Source organism: Scyliorhinus torazame, chromosome 14 (genome assembly GCF_047496885.1).
Source record: "Scyliorhinus torazame isolate Kashiwa2021f chromosome 14, sScyTor2.1, whole genome shotgun sequence".
NCBI classification, from domain to species: domain Eukaryota; kingdom Metazoa; phylum Chordata; class Chondrichthyes; order Carcharhiniformes; family Scyliorhinidae; genus Scyliorhinus; species Scyliorhinus torazame.
Genome location: NC_092720.1, coordinates 189,867,384 through 189,884,686, shown reverse-complemented (window position 1 = coordinate 189,884,686; position 17,303 = coordinate 189,867,384). Strand labels below are relative to the sequence as shown.

At 49.4% G+C, this 17,303-nt stretch overlaps 1 long non-coding RNA gene across 1 annotated transcript in view; it reads left to right on the top strand.

The window, feature by feature from the left end:
* Positions 1–9,877: 9,877 nt before the first annotated feature.
* The window catches only part of LOC140389388 (uncharacterized), a 226,786-nt gene continuing 219,360 nt past the window's right edge, over positions 9,878–17,303 (top strand). The window contains exon 1 of the long non-coding RNA XR_011934367.1: positions 9,878–10,028. This is a non-coding gene — a long non-coding RNA (uncharacterized lncRNA). The remainder of the gene's footprint in view (positions 10,029–17,303) is intronic.

The following is a 17,303-nucleotide window of genomic DNA, read 5'->3' as shown; positions in this document are numbered from 1 at the left end:
AATCTGCCGTCCTTACCCGGTCTGGCCTACATGTGAAGTCCAGACTCCCGCTGCTCTCTCCCAAACAGAACAGCACGGTGGGTGTCACCCCTAAACCACAGGGACTGCGGCAATTCAAGAAGTCGGCTCCTCAATCGGTGGGTGTCGTGTTCACAGGACGGTGGCACAGTGGTTAGCACTGCCGCCTCACAACGCCAGGACCCGGGTTCGATTCCGACCTCGGGTCACTGTCTGTGCGGAGTCTGCACGTTCTCCCCGTATCTGCGTGGGTTTCCTCCGGGTGCTCCGGATTCCCCCCACAGTCCAAAGATGTGCAGGTTAGGTGGACCCAGCGGGGAATCGAACCTGGGACCCTGGCGCTGTGAAGCCACAGTGCTAGCCACTTGTGCTGCCCTGATGGCCTAGTTTGGCGCAGTATATTTAACGTATCATTTCAGCCTTGATGTGGCCTTCCTTACTTATTTTTGTCTGCCTCTCTGAGTATCCATCCCTCTCTTGATGCCCCCTCTCCATTTCTCTCTCTGTTTCTCTCTCTACCCCTTTGCCCCTCTCTCTCTCTCCTTGTGACCCCACTAACCTCTATCTCTGTTTCTCTCAGTCTCTGTCCCTCGGTGTCACTGCCTCTATCTCCTTGGTCTCGGTCCCTCTCTGTGACTAGCTGCACCTCTGTCTTCATCTCTCCCTGCTGGAGAATTGTGTACAGTTCTGGACGCCACACTGTAGGAAGGACGTGAACGTATTGGAGAGGGAGTGCAGAAGAGGTTCACAAGAATGGTTCCAGGGGTGAGAAACTTCAAGTTATGAAGGTAAATTGGAGAAGTTGGGACTGCTCTCCTTGAACAAAGAACAAAGAAAGAGTGGAGAGAAGAAGGCTGCGAGGAGATTCAATAAGAGATGTTCAAAATCATGAGGGGGGTTGGACAGAGTAGACGGGGAGTAACTGTTCCTGCTGGTAAAAGGATCGAGAATGAGCGGATCAAATTTAAAGTAATTTGCAAAAGGAGCAAATCTCCGTACAGTGAGTGGGTCGGTTTCAGGAATACACTGTCTGGAAGTGTGGTGGAGGCAGGTTCAAGCGAGGCAGTCGAGACGGCATTAGGTTATTATTTGCCAACACAATGGGCTGAATGGCCTCCTTCTGCACTGTAACAATTCTGTGATTCTGTACCCCCCTCTGTATCTCTCTCTCTCTGTATGTTTCCATCTGTCTCTCCCTCTTTCGCTCCCTGTGTCTTTATGGGCAGAACTTTATGTCAGCAGGGTTTTCTAGTTCCACAGAAGTCGATGGACTTTTTAATGGCTCGTGATATTTTCGCCCGCCCCACCCCCATCCACCCCATCCCCCATCATGACGGGAGCAGAAAATTCAGCCTGGTATGTTTCGGTCTCGATCGCTCTCTTTCCGTTTCTCTCTGTCCCTCTGTGTCACTGAATCTCTCTCCCTCCGTACCTCTACTGTAAGAGCCCTTCCCCCGAGGGCAGCATGGCGGCACAGTGATTGGCACTGCCGCCTCACGGCGCCGAGGTCCCAGGTTCGATCCCGGCTCTGTGTCACTGTCCGTGTGGAACAAAGAACAATACAGCACAGGAACAGGCCCTTCAGCCCTCCAAGCCTGCGCCGGTCACGTGTCCTATCTGGACCAACTGCCTGTATCCTTCTACACCCGGTCTGTTCATGTGCCTATCGAGATAAGTCTTGAAGGTCGCTAGTGTATCTGCCTCAACCACCTCACTTGGCAGTGCATTTCAGGCCACCACCACCCTCTGTGTAAAACAATTCCCCCGCACATCTCCACTGAACCTTTCCCCCCCCCTCACCTTGAACCTGTGCCCCCTTGTAATTGTCATTTCCGCCCTGGGAAAAAGCCTCCAACTGTTCACCCTATCTATACCCCTAATAATTTTCTCAACTTCTATCAGGTCACCCCTCAGCCTCCGTCTCTCTAGGGACAAACATGTAGATGAGGGTAGTTGATGTCGTTTACGTGTGTTTCAGCAAAGCCTTTGACAATATCCCATATGGGAGATTTATAAAGAAGGCACATGCACAGGGGATACAGGGGAACTTGATAAGGTGGGATCAAAATTGGCTCAGCTGTAGGAGACAGCGGGTGATGACAGACTGCGACTTTACTGTCTGGAAGCCAGTGACCAGTGGCTTGCCACAGGAATCTGTGCTGGGTCCCTATTGTTTGTCATTTATATAAACGATATAGATGACTATGTGGGGGGGGGTAGGATCAGTAAGATTGTGGATGACACAAAGATTGGCCAGGTGATTAACAGTGAGGTTGAGTGTCTTGGGTTATAGCAATATATCGACGGGATGGTCAAATGGGCAGAAAAGTGGCTGATGAAATTTAACCCTGAAAAGTGTGAGGTGTTACACTTTGGGAGGAGTAATTTGACAAGGAAGTATATGATGAATGGCCTGACACTGAGAAATCCCGAGGAACAATGAGACCGTGGCGTGTTCGTCCAGAGATCTCTGAAGGCAGAAGGGCAGGTTAATAGGATGGTGAAAAAGGCATATAGGACACTTGCCTTTATCAATCGAGGCATAGATTACAAAAGCAGGGAGGTCATGTTGGAGCTGTACAGAACATTAGTGAGGCCAGAGCTGTGTGCAGTTCTGATCGCCACATTATAGGAAGGATGGTAATTGCACTGGAGGGCGGGGGGACGGGGGGGGGGGGGCGGGGGGGGGGGGGGGACCGTTAGCTCTTTTCTCTCCTTCCAGATGCTGCCAGACCTGCTGAGATTTTCCAGCATTTTCTCTTTGGTTTCAGATTCCAGCATCCGCAGTAATTTGCTTTTACCCCTTAGGTAAAGGGTCAGTTACAAGGGGACCCAAGGTCAAGGGCAGGAGCAGGGGTTTTAGGGGGGATTTGAGGAAAAACGTTTTTACCCAGAGGTGGTGAGGGTCTGGAACGCACTGCCTGGGAGGGCGGTAGAGGCGGGTTGCCTCACATCCTTTAAGAAGTACCTGGATGAGCACTTGCCTTAACATTCGAGGCAATGGGCCAAGTGTTGGCAAATGGGATTAGGTGGGCAGGTCTGGTGTTTTTCATGCATCGGTGCACACTCGATGGGCCGAAAGGCCTCTTCTGTATTGTATTATTCTGTGAATCTGTGAAAACCGGTTCCTCAGATTCACTCGGTGCAAACGATTCTGGTTTCTCGTTTCCAAAAATAGAAAACCTAGGGGCGCACTGTCCTGACAAGCACTCTTTTACTTAAAGGCACATCGTGATCATGGGTCCATGGACCATAAATAGTAAAGCAAAATAAATGGGAACAAAGGATATAAATGGGAAGGGCTCTAACTTTAAAACAAATTAATTTAGAGTGCCCAATTCATTTTTTCCAATCAAGGGGCAATTTAGCGTGGCCAATCCACCTACCCTGCACATCTTTGGGTTGTGGGGGTGAGACCCACGCACACACGGGGAGAATGTACAAACTTCCCTGCAATCTCTTCCCTTGCTTCCCACAGCATCCTGGGATACAATTCATCCGGGCCTGGAGGTTTGTCCACTTTTAAGCCTTCCATTACCTTGTCACTTCCTGTGACAATTTGCTTAAGAACCTCACAGTCTCTCTCCACGAGTTCTATATCTACCTCCGCATTCTCTTGGGTGAAGACAGATGTGAAATATTAATTCAACACCCACCCAATCTCCTCTGACTCCACCCACAGATTGCCCTGTTGGTCCCTACTCTTTCCCAGGTTATCCTCTTCCCATTCATACACTTAGAGAATATCTTGGGATTTTCCCTACTTTCACCAGCCAGTGCTTTCTCATATCCTCTCTTTGCTCTCCTAATTGATTTGTAAGCTCCATCCTGCACTCCACTAATACCTCTGTTGATTTGCTCCCCTGTACTAGCTAAAAGCCTCTCTTTTCCTTCTCATCGTATCCTGAATGTTTCTGGTCACCCATGGTTCTCTGGGCTTGTTATCCCTTCCTACTATCTTAGAGGGAACATGTTGGGCCTGTAACCTACCCATTTCCTTTTTGAACACCTCACCCCCCACCCTCCCCCATGGTAGATCCTGTAGATTTCCCCCACAAATAATCTTTTCCAGTCTACCTTGGCCAGATCCTGCCTTATTTTACTAAAATCCACTCTCCCCAATCCACAACCTTTTTTTGCAACTTGTCTATTTCTTTGTCTGTAACAAACTTAACTTGTAGCAAGTTGTTGTCGCTATCCCCCACCAACAACATAACCACCTGTCTGGCTTCATTCCCCAGAATTAGGTCCAGCACTGCGCCATCCTTTGCTGGACCCTCTGCATGTTGATCTAAAAAGTTCTCCTGCGTACATTTTAAGAACTCCACTCCATCTAAGCCCTTAACACAGGGACTAATCCAATTAATGTTGGGAAAGTGGAAATCACCTAATATAATTACACTTTTATTATTTTTAAGCATCTCTCTGAGGTTTTGAGGCATGCCAGTTTGATTGGCTGGCTGGACACCAGGGGGTTGGCCAGGGACAGTGTTCTACCTGACAACAGTCAGTGATTGGTTCCTGTGGGATGCTTTCTGAGAGAACTTGGTAGATGTGATTGGACCTTAGAAGGTGAAGCAATGCGGTCTCTCTCCCTCGTTGCTGAAGTAAAGAACTGCATTATTGTTCTAAAATCAGTGACTGCCTGGCATATCTTTGCTGTAAACTTGAAATGATCCTGAATCCACAGAGAAAGTAGACAAACATTCCAGCGCAAACCATCTCACCCCTAGACGGAAGAAGCACCAAAATGAAAGCTGAACCTCAGAAAGACATTAACTAAAGGTCATCTCAGTGCATCAAAGATCCTTTATCCTTCTTTTTTTATCGATAATTTCTTTACCTTTCCGCCACCCTTTCCCCTCTGTGTTGCTTGTGTGTGTGTTTAGAGAGTGGGGGGTGGTTAGAAAGGTCGGGGGAGGGTGCGGTTGTGAAAGGGATATTAGTCAGTGAAATGTTTCTGCCAGTTTAATTATAATACTGTACATGATAAACGGTTACTTATGTTTGAATTTCACAAACCTGGTGACTGTGGTAAATTCAATTGAATCAAAGTCATGGGTATTAATATAAAATCTTATTTCACCTGCTTTGCGACTCAGGGTCAAGTGGGGCTGGAATGGATCGCGCACTCGCCCAGAGTGTCGTAACACTCTGCCTTTATCTTTACTTGTACCTGTCTCAGTCTCTTCATCCTGTTTCCCGTCTCTAAGTCCATCAGCCCTTGACTCTCTGTCCCGGTGTCACTTTGCTCTGTACCCGCCCCTCTCTCTGGACCTCTTTCTCTGTGGCCGGGATTATCCAGGCGTTCCCATTGACAATCTCGAGGAAGGTAGAATCTCGCCGCGTGCGGACAGCGCGCGGCCGGGAAGCGCATGGCTAGAGGACCGGGTAATCGCCCCCGATGTCTCCATGCTGTGTCAAACTGTCTCAACCTCTCTGTCCCAATCTCTCTGTCTCAATGGGATTTCCCACTGCAACCACCCCACTGCGCCGCAAAGCCCATGGGCGGGGGGTGCTGCTGGCGGGGAAAGAGAGCGGCAGCAACCGGAGAATTTCTGCCTCTGTCTCAATCTCCCTCTCCCTGTGTACCCGCCTCTCTTGTGCCATCTTTATTTCTCTCCCTGCGCTGTCCATCTCTCATCCTTTTTCCCCTGCCTGTGCTTTATTCGCCGCTCCAACTGGGCCTGACACACGACAGTCTTCCACTGGAATAAGAGATTGAGCTGCCAGGACGTGCACTGAACCTGATCTCTGGGGGTTAAATGCCAGAAGCTGTGAGCTGTTGGATCTATCTCTGGCTCCTCTGCGCTGACCTGTCAGAGCGCAAGGTTTTTAAAAATGATTCTATATTCAGCTGCTCATCAGCGATGCAGATGGAGACGGAGAACGAGAGATCTGAAACGAATGCCAAAAAATATTGGAACCAGATAGGAGGCTCTTTGACGGGGAGGGGAGGACACAGAAACTTCCACTTACATTTAAAAAATGAAAAACTTACATTGATGTGGCTATTTTCTTGAGCATCGATAGGCTCAAAAGCAATGAAGAACTACTAAACTGTAATTTTGTTGCAATACAGGGAACAGGGTGGCCATCTTGTGCACTGAGTAGATTAATTTGACGTGATGTGGGTTAAGGGAACAATATTGACCAAGGCATTAAGGATAACTAGTAGCTTTTCTTCAAAATAGGTATTATTTTTATTCATTTAAGGAATGTGGGCATCGCTGGCTGGGCCCAGCGTCTGCGACCCATCCCGAATTGCATTGCCTTATAATTGTCGCTGCTGGCCAGGTTGGGATTCCATTTTGGTCCATAATTGTACCCAACCTCTCCTCTGACCCTTGCTTATTCCTTGATGTTAGTAGGGTTTTTCCCTTTCCCAAGTTCCAATCTCCTACCCATGAAAGTGCCTGTAAAATAAAGAGAAACAAAAATTGCCCACAATGATCCGATCAAAGGAAATACTAATAAAGATTATTATTATTAATCTTCATTGGAGTGGGTCAGACACTGTCCTTTCCCCCTCTCTGGGACTGGGTGGGACAGTGGGTCAGACACTGTCATTTCCCCCTCTGGGACTGGGTAGGACAGTGGGTCAGACACTGTCCTTTCCCCCTCTGGGACTGGGTGGGACAGTGGGTCAGACACTGTCCTTTCCCCCTCTGGGACTGGGTGGGCCCGTGGGTCAGACACTGTCCTTGCCCCCTCTGGGACTGGGTGGGACAGTGGGTCAGACACTGTCCTTTCCCTCTCTGGGACTGGGTGGGACAGTGGGTCAGACACTGTCCTTTCCCTCTCTGGGACTGGGTGGGACAGTGGGTCAGACACTGTCCTTTCCCCCTCTGGGACTGGGTGGGACAGTGGGTCAGACACTGTCCTTTCCCCCTCTGGGACTGGGTGGGACAGTGGGTCAGACACTGTCCTTTCCCCCTCTGGGACTGAGTGGGACAGTGGGTCAGACTGTCCTTTCCCCCTCTGGGACTGGGTGGGACAGTGGGTCAGACACTGTCCTTTCCCCCTCTGGGACAGGGTGGGGCTGTGGGTCAGACATATTCTCACGGTTGGGACAGGCTAAGAGTTGTAAACCTGCTTACGATGACGTTCCGAGCCCTGAGGAAGAGTCATACGGAATCAAATCATTAACTCTGTGGTCGGGATTCTCCGAGCCTCCGTGCGGGAATGGCGCTCGGCGCGGGGGCGGAGAATGGGGCCTCAGACCCACGATCGGGTCCGACGCCGGGACACGATTCTCAGGCCCCCGTGGTGATTCTCCGCGGTCAACCGGTCGAGTCCCCACCGGCATGGTTCACGTGTGGTTCCACCCAGCGGGAGCTCGGTGTCGCGGCTGCGGTGGCCGTCCTGTAGGGCGGGGTGGGGGGATCAGTCTCCGGGGGCCCTCCACGTTGGCCAGGCCCGCGATCGGGGGCCACCGATCGGCGGGAGCGCGCGATCTGGCGGGGGGGCCTACCTTCTTTCCCGCCGGCCTGCTGTGTGGCTCTGCCATGTTTCGCGGCCCCGACGTGGAAATGGCTGCCGCGCGCATGCGCGGACCCGCGGCGAGCATTGCAGGGCCGCGTACGGAAGCTGGAGCAGCGCAGAGCGCTCCGGCACCGTGCTGGCCCCCTGTGGGCTCCAGAATTCTGGGTGATGCCACCATCAATTCACTCGAGACGGGAGTAGAAGTAAACTGTGGCTTTAATCAACTTAGAACAGTGCCTGCCTGCGACTGAGCCAATACTGAGAACCGCCTCCAGGTCGACTGCTCTTTATACCTCCCTCAAGGGGAGGAGCCATGGGCGGAGCCCATACAGGCCCCAACATGTTCCCCTATGGATATTACCAAGTCTTACAACACCAGGTTAAAGTCCAACAGGTTTGTTTCGATGTCACTAGCTTTCGGAGCCCTGCTCCTTCCTCAGGTGAATGAAGAGGTCTGTTCCAGAAACATATATATAGACAGATTCAAAGATGCCAAACAATGCTTGGAATGCGAGCATTAGCAGGTGATTAAATCTTTACAGATCCAGAGATGGGGTGACCCCAGGTTAAAGAGGTGTGAATTGTCTCAAGCCAGGACAGTTGGTAGGATTTCGCAGGCCAGATGGTGGGGGATGAATGTAATGCGACCTGAATCCCAGGTCCCGGTTGAGGCCGCACTCATGTGTGCGGAACTTGGCTATAAGTTTCTGCTTGGCGATTCTGCGTTGTCGCGGGTCCTGAAGCGCCTTGGAGAACGCTTACCCGGAGATCAGAGGCTGAATGCCCTTGACTGCTGAAGTGTTCCCCGACTGGAAGGGAACATTCCTGCCTGGTGATTGTTGTGCGATGTCCGTTCATTCGTTGTCACAGCGTCTGCATGGTCTCGCCAATGTACCACGCTTCGGGACAATGCCATGGACAATGCCATACAATGGCCCACAGGAGGAGCCCACAAGGGCAACAGCATAGCACAGATACAAATACAACGGTGGATTATTGGCATAATACATTCACCACACTGGGCCAAGACCCATTGACGCCGGACACTTTGAGAATCCCGGCCTGTGTCTCTCTCCACTGCTGCTGCTGCGCCTGCTGTGTTTTCCAGGATTTTTATTTTTTCCTGCTGTTAGCAATACTGTAATGGTCAACCGTTTCCTGAATTAAATTGCAGCTTTTACTTGAGAGAGGTGGCTGAGAGGGTTAATCCCCTTTGACTGGGAACAGGCTTGCCAGTGTCTGACTGTGAATGGAGGGAGAAGGGGAGATTTCCATTCTCTTTATCGCTGTGTGTGGTGTTGGTGTGGCTGATAGAACTGCAATCTCTCTGTGCGCTCAGCGCTCTCTGGGGAGTGATTTGTTTCTGCTGTTGCTTGTTGAACTAAGGCAGCGTCCTTGCTGCTCGTGTTCTCACTGCAACTGAACCTTGCCTGTAATGAGGCCCGACCTGAACGTACGCCAGCAACGTCCTGCTAAGATGACAGGAGCCACCTCGGGCTCTGACAGGAGATGCTTACCTTGGCCAGCTGTGAGTTTAATCCGCTGCCGAATTGCAAGGTTACCGAGGTGAAGGAGAATTCTGCAGCTGGTGGGGCCCTGCTGATAATGCACAAAGGCTTAGTGAATGGAAGAAATATTTGCATTGATCTAAAGCCTGTCATTGCCGAGGCAGAGTGCGCATTGCTGACGGTGCTGCTGCTATAATGACAGGAATGGCAAACAGAAATTGCGTTAATGCAAGTCCCATACGAGACAACTCATTTCAAATTGCGCAATGTATATAGGAGTCAGCATCAAACACGCCCAGGGCAGGAGCAGCACGGGGGTAGATACAGAGTAAAGCTCCCTCGACACTGTCCCCATCAAACACCCTTCGGACAGATACAGCTTGGGCTAGATACAGAATAAATCTCTCTCTACACAGTCCCATCAAACACTCCCAGGACAAGTACAGCACGGGGTTAGATACAGGCTAAAGCTCCCTATGCACTTTCCTCAACAAATGCTCCCAGGACAGGTACAGCACGGGGTTAGATACAGAGTAAAGCTCCCTCTACACTGTACCCATCAAACACTCCCAGGACAGGTACAGCACCGGGTTGGATACACAGAATGAATAGAATGAGTTTCCGCTCATTCTTACAGCAGTCGTCCTGAATGAGAGTTTAATTGAGAGAGTTGTGAATTGGGGGCTGATTTTGTCTCTGGGCTGTAGCTGACCAGAGGTCTTTGACTAAGAGGGTATTGTGACAAAGCTATGCGGCTAATCTGTTCCGTGTTTTAGTGAGTGCAGCCTTTCGATGACGTGGGCTGAAGCCAAGGGGGAGCAATTATTTACAGCTATCTCATTATACTGGCACTTTGGAGTGAGATGGAGCTGAACTCATTGATGGGGCAGAGCTGGTATATGTTCCTGGGAACGCTGCTGACACTGCAGCTCGATCTTTTCCCCGGACGCTCCTTTATTTTCTGCAAAGGCCAATTTGCTCCCGGGCAAAACGCAAGAGAGGGAAATGTTGACCGAGGTGAGTGACATGGTTGACAGCTTGCTCACGAAAGAAGGAGCTACTTTCACTTGCCTTTGACCTCCTGGGCTAGCCTTAAAAATATGCAAAATCTCTGCTTCCACTGCCTATTGAGGAAGAGAGTCCCAGAGACTCACCACCCTGACAGAGAAAAAGAGTCCTCCTCGTCCCTGCCTTAAATTAACGACCTCTTATTTTTCAACAGTGACCTCGAAAGACTGGTCACCACCAAGTAGATTAATGAATGAACGGTTTATTGAGGCAAATAACTATTCACAGAGATAACGGTTACCATGCTCCACAACTCCAAACTCTGAACAGATTTGTGCGCTCCGGCCCGACTGGCCCTACGGGTCACATGACCCTCCAAGACCTCGGCACCTTAAAGGAGCACGCTACCTCAGACACTTAGTTCTAGACCAGTGTTCTTCAAACGTTTTTTCCAGGGACCCATTTTTACCAATCGGCCAACCTTCGGGACCCAACCTGGCCGACCTTCGCGACCCACGCCGGCCGGCCTGCACGACCCACCATTTTCTCTTACCTTGTTTGCTGCTGACAAAAATGGAGGAAATGGTTTTGGGTCCCTTTGACCCTCGTACACGCTCCTCCAATGGAACCTGTTGGATGAAGGTGAAGCCTTCTGGTGTCGGAAAGTATGGAGTCTCCATCTGTCCAAAGTTCCGAATTTTTTTCCTGTAAAATTTTATCAAATATAACCCCCCCCCCGAACTTGTAAAAAAAAATGGGGGGGAAAATGAATAAAACCCCCCCGAACTTGTAAAAAAAATAAAATGAATAAAATAAATGAAAAAAATAAAAATTAAATGAACAAAATAAATGAATAAAAACCACTACAGAACTTGTAAAACAAAAGGCTGCAACCGCTTAAAAAAATAGCGGCCGCACTGCATATGCCTGCCCGATTATCGGCGCGCATGCGCAATGCGGCCAAATTGTTTTTTTAACTTGTTCGCGGCTGATTGCAGCCGGCATTATGAGAAGCCGGCTGCTACGTGGGGATTTGCGCGATCGGGAGCGCCGCGGACAACGGCTCCCCGCGACCCTCCCGACACCCGCCCGCAACTCACCTGCGGGTTGCGCCCCCGACTTTGGAGAACGCTGTTCTAGACTCTCCGACAAGGGGAAACATCCTCTCCACATCCACTCTGTCAATTCCCCTCAGGCTCTTGAAAGGATTTGATCAAGTTGCCTTTTACACTTCTGAACTCTGGCGGATACAATGCGAACCTCTCCCAACCTTTCCTCATCAGACCAACCACCCCATTCCAGGTGTTAAGTCCAACAAACCTTCTCTGAACCGCTTCTAATGCATTTACATCTTTCCCGCAATAAGGAGACCAATACTGAGCACGATACTCGAAACGTGGCCTCACCAATGCCATGTACAACCTATGCATAACCTCCCTCCTCTTGTAATCAGTTCCCCTCACAATAAATGATAGCGGGTGCGATCTATCCGAATGGGGGCAGAGTCCCGTAGCTCGCGAGATTAGCGCTCGGAGCGCTGAGGAACACCCCGCTATCTAACGCCCATCCGGGTAGATGGGGGGCCTCAGTGGGGAACTTCCCGATGAGGCCAGACTGAGCTCCATTTTCTGCACCGAGGTGCTCCGCTCGCCGCAACCCGTCAGTGCAGCGAGAGATTGGAAGCCGTTTATAAATGGCGTCCCAATATCTCGAGTAGCCGACGCAACCCCCAAACCCACTCCCCCCCCCGAAGCCCCAAACTCACTGGAAAGAGGCCCCCTTTCTCCCTCCCGCAGATGCCTGGCCTGGTGAATATTCCCAGCCTTTTCCGTCGTCATTTCAGCTACCCAGCGGTATTTTTATCATTGTGCGAACGTGACATGCTCCAGAACAGGTGGCTCTTTGCAGACTCACGTACGAGCAGTGGGGTGCCGGCCTCCAACATTAATACTGCCCGGGAGAGCAGAGCTCTCAGTCCCTTTCAACTGCTCGGTGTAGCGAAGTGGACAGGCCCAGAGTTCAGTCGGAGGTTATTCCCAACAGCCGTGTCTATTTCATACATTCGGAAATTTGCGCTGAATGTTTTTAGACAGGCACAGAGCGTATGTTTACATGGTGTTGATAGAAGAGGAGTAGAACTCGTCTATTTGCATTGTTATGGAAAGGAAGGGGGATTTAATTTAAAATGGCCCGGTTTCTACTCTCTTTACCCGTCTGTAAACAGAAAGATGGTTTAAAATTTTGATTTCCCCTCTTTGTAAATAGTGACATATTTTGCCCAACCTGTAGAAGCCAGGTATTTCTAATACAACTAATATAGGTAAAAGATAGCTTTTTATGGGACAGATACGCAGACAGCAAGAGATGATTATTAAAAATAAAAGTGATGATGAGTATAGGTCCACTAAAGACCAACTAATTGCAGTTGTTGAAGAATTGCGAGATGCAAAATCCAAACTTGAACATTATGATGAAATTAAAACAGAATTGCAAAAGAAAACCTCTGAACTCCAGCAGTTATCTTTTCAAATAGCAGAATTCCAAAATGAAGTTTTTGAAGTGGAGTCAAAATACCAACTGTTGCAATTAAAAACTGAGCGAATTGAACTTGAAAATTGCAAGTTAATCGAAGAAAGATGTGTTTTAGACAGAGATATAAACAACGTCACTACAAATTTTTGACAGACAGTCTTTCAGTGCAGCAATTTGAACAAAGGCTGAATTCCATGGCAACGAGATGACAAGAGTCCAGTAACTTAAAAAGCTATCTTTTACCTATATTAGTTGTATCAGAAATACCTGGCTTCTACACAACCCTTAACCTTGGAGTGTTCCAAACCTCCAGAAATAACTCGCACAGCACACTCGAGATAAGATGAAACAAAAGTGTTGGTTCATTTTCACACACACAAAATGCGGGAAAGGGACATTGCAATGTTCGCCCCCTTTTGCACTCATACAATAACAGAGCGATAAGGGGAAAAAGGAGTTGCAGGACAAGGCCACAAAAAAAAAATACAAGTATTGATTTTGCATGAGTTCAGAGTCCAGAATCAGTCTAACGGAGGGTTTGTACAGAGGTAGATTGATTGGTTTCCCAAGGGTGACCCGTTATTCCAGGCGTGAGGACTTCCACCAGGGAAGAAGGCACGTGGAGTAGAATTAGTCTTGAAGACACAGGTTCCATTGTTCCTGGAGTCCAAGATGAAGTTGAGGGCCAGGCAATTGTCCTTGGACAGAGCTCCTTCTGCCGCTACCTGTTTGGTGAGAAGATGGTCGACACAGACACAGCCTGCTGCTTGGAGTCCTGTCCTCTTCAGAGGTCAAACAGTGACTGGAGTTAAGACCCGATAGATGATTAATTAAAGGAATTCAGATAGCCCAAGTACCGGTCATTTGACAGCGTGGTTTCGGGTTAACTGAGGAAGCCTCTGGTTGAAACACATTGTGTTTTGGAGCAGGTAACAGCCGCCCAATAACGCCACATTGGGTATTAGGAGTCTTTCCCTTGGAGGCATAGCATCTCTGGTGGCCAGAATTCTTCCTTAGAAAGACAAAGAAGATTTGTGCAGCTCCAACAAGGGGCGTTAGCATCCTTTTGAACCCAGTTTGTCTGAAGGTTAGAAATTCCTCTGGTATGAGTCGTGGCTTGTCGGGGTAAAGCTTTGTCCATTTTTAAAAAGAAAAATAATCATTTTACAGAATACCAGGTGAACTATCCGCTCTAATAGTCAGCCGTCCTCGTACATTCTGCCTCTCAATGTTTGCCCCGTCCACTAGCCTGTTTTTCCCGATCTGTCTCTCTGTGTCACTGTCCTTATTTCCTTGGTTTACGTCTCTCTCTCTGACTATCTGTGCCTCTGTCTTTATCTCTCCCTGCCTTCCTTCTGTTAGACCTCAGCTGGAATATTGTGTGCAGTTCTGGACACAGTTGCCTGGTAGCATCTGCAGCATCAACTCAATGCCACAGATATTTCCCTAAGGGAAGTGAAGTTAGGTATTTACAAGGGAATTTGCATGGAAGGTGTGGAAAGGGAGGCCCAGACCTGCGAAATATGCCCTTTTGGAACGGTTGCTGCTTCCGGACGTGGAAGGGGAGGGTAGGGTTGGGGACGTACATGAGTGGTTTGGAGAACAGGGGGGTACGCAAGTGGTGAAGACCAAGGAGAAATGGGAGGAGGAGCTGAGGGGGGTGGGGGGGGGGGGAGATAGGTTTGGTCGTGTGGAGTGAAGCTCTGTGCAGGATGAACTTGACCTCCTCGTGTGCGAGGATGACTTTGATACAGTTTAAGGTGGTACGCAGGGATCACGTGACTCGGGAGAGGGTGAGTGGGTTCTTCCAGGGTGTGGCAGACAGGTGCGGGAGGTGTGGCCGAGGACCAGCAAGCCACGTAAATATGTTCTGGGGCTGTGAGAAGTTGGAGAGATTCTGGGCGGGAGTGTTCAGGACACTAGGAAAGATGGTGGGCATGGTGTGGGCTGGACCCTATGGTGGTGATTTTTGAGATATCGGTAAAGCCGGAGCTGATGGAGGGGAGGAAGGCTGATGTTGTGGCCTTTGCCTCTCTAGTGGCCCGGTTCAGAATTCTGCTGGAGTGGTGGTCGACAATGTTGCTGGGGGTGGCGGCCTGGCGAGGGGATCTGTACGACTTCCTCCGGTTGGAGAAAGTTAAGTTTGAATTGAGGGGTTCAGTGGAGGGCTTTGAGACACGGTGGGGATTGTTCGTGGCCATATTCGAGGAGTTGGTTGTCGCAGGGGCGGGGAGGGGGGTGATAAAGGGGATAAACTTGTACAGATTGCAAAACTGTGAGTTGGCGAGTGTGTTCCCCTGATTATTGATGTTTTTGTAATTTTTGAGTAAGTTTGGAATAAAATACATTTATAAAAAAATAAGTTGTGATAGAAACCCAGTCCATTCGACAATAAACAGCAACTACAGGACTGACAACATGAATACATCCGACTGCATCTGTGGTCTCGACAAGTGCCAACAGACTCAATAGCATCACCGAGGCAACAGCATCGAGAAGATTGAAGTCATCGGTAATACAGTGAGAACTAGGGAAACAGCAGCGGCAACAATAGCAACTTATTTCTATTCAGTGCCTTTCACATAATGATACATCCCAGTCTGCTTCACTGGAGTATTATAAAACTAACTATGAGGAGATATTAGGACAGGTAACAAAAAGCTTGGTCAAAGAGACAGTGTTGCAAACGGCGAAAGTGAGGAAGGGAAGGGGAGGAGTTGTACGGAAGGGATTCCAGAGCTCAGAGACCAAGGCAACTGATGCTATAATTATTTGTGCATTAGAATAGTCAAGCTTAAAGCTGACAAAGGCAGCAGAAAGAATTCAGCAGCAGGCACGAATAGAAGGCTGAACTCCAGAGATGAGGCGACTGCCATTGATATCAAGGCAGCATTGGCAAAAATGGAGTCAATGGGAATCGGGGGGGGGGGGGGGGGGTGGGGGGGGGACTCTCCGCTGGTTGGAGTCACACCTGCACAAAGGAAGATCGTTGGCGTTGTACCTCAGCTCCTGGTCATCACTGCAGGGGCTCCTCAGGGTGGTGCCCCAGGCCCAACCATCTTCAGCTGTTTAATCAATGGCCTTCCTTCCAACATCAGGACAGAAGTGGGGATGTTCACAGATGCTTGAACACTGTTCAGCAACATTCACAACCCCTTAGCAGTTCACGGACAAATGCAACAAGTCCTGGACAATATCCAGGCTTGGGCCGACAAGTGGCAAGTTACATTCGCGCCACACAAGTGCCAGATAATGACCATTTCTAAGAAAAGAGGGTCTAACCATTGCCCCGATGGCATTACCATCGCTGAATCCCCCACTGTCAACATTTGGGGGTTACCATTGACCAGAAACTGAGCTGGACTAGCCATAAAAATGCTATGGCTACACGAACAGGCCAAAGGCTAGGAATCATGCGGAGAGTAACTCACCTCTTGCCGCCCCAAAGTCTGTCCATCATCCGCAAGGCACAAGCCAGGAGTGTAGTGGAATATCCCCCCCTTGCTTGTTTGAGTGCAGCTCTGAGAAATCTCAAGAAGCTCAACACCATCCAAGGTCAACTCACTCGATTGGCACCCAATTCCCCACCATCAACATTCAATCCCTCCACCGCCAACACACAGTAGCAGCCGTGTAGTAGGGCTATTGCTGGGGTCCATTCTCAAGGATTTCAGAGCACAGCATTGGGAAAGCAGTGGTGTAATCAGGCAAAGTCAGCAGGGATTTACAAAAGGGAAATCATGCTTGACAAATCTACTGGAATTCTTTGGAGATGTAACTTGTCAAGTTGAGCAGGGTGAACCGGTGGATGTGGTATATTTAGACTTTCAGAAGGCTTTCGACAAGATCTCACATAGCAGATTAACATGTAAAGTTAAAGCACACGGGATTATGGATAGTGTCTTGAGATGGATAGAAAGTTGGTTGGCAGTGGCGAATAAAAAGTTGGAATAAATGGTTTTTTTCCGATTGGGCAGGCAGTAACTAGTGGGATACTGAAAGATTTCTTAGATTTTACAGTGCAGAAGGAGGCCATTCGGCCCATCAAGTCTGCACCGGCCCTTGGAAAGAGCACCCTAGCCAGGCCCACACCTCCACCCTATCCCCGTAACGCCACTTAACCTTTTTTTCGGACACTAAGGGCAAATTTCTCATGGCCAATCCACCTAACCCGCATGTCTTTGGACTGTGGGAGGAAACCGGAGCATCCGGAGGAAACTCACGCACACACGGGGAGAACGTGCAGACTCCGCACAGACAGTGACCCAAGCCGGAATCAAACCTGGGACCCTGGAGCTGTGAAGCAACTGTGCTACCCACTGTGCTACCATGCTGCCCCCACAGGAAGGATCTGTACTGGGACCCTAACTGCTCACCTTATATATGAATGTTTTGGACAGCGAACTAAATGTATTATCTCCAAATCTGCAGATGATGTGAAGTTGGGTGGAAAGGTGAGCTGTGAGGAGGATGCAGAGATGCTTCAGTGGGATTTGGACAGGCTGAGTCAATGGGCATATGCATGGCAGATGCAGTATAATGTGGATAAATGTGAGGTTATCCACTTCAGTGGCAAAAATAGGATGGCAGATTATTATTTGAATGGGTGTAAATTGAGAGAGGTGGATGCTCAGCGAGATCTTGGTGCCCTCGTGCATCAGTCGCTGAAAGTCAGCACGCAGATCCAGCAGGCAGTAACGTAGTATCAAGATGTGGAGGATATGAGGAACTTCGGTCCAGAAATGGGGTAGA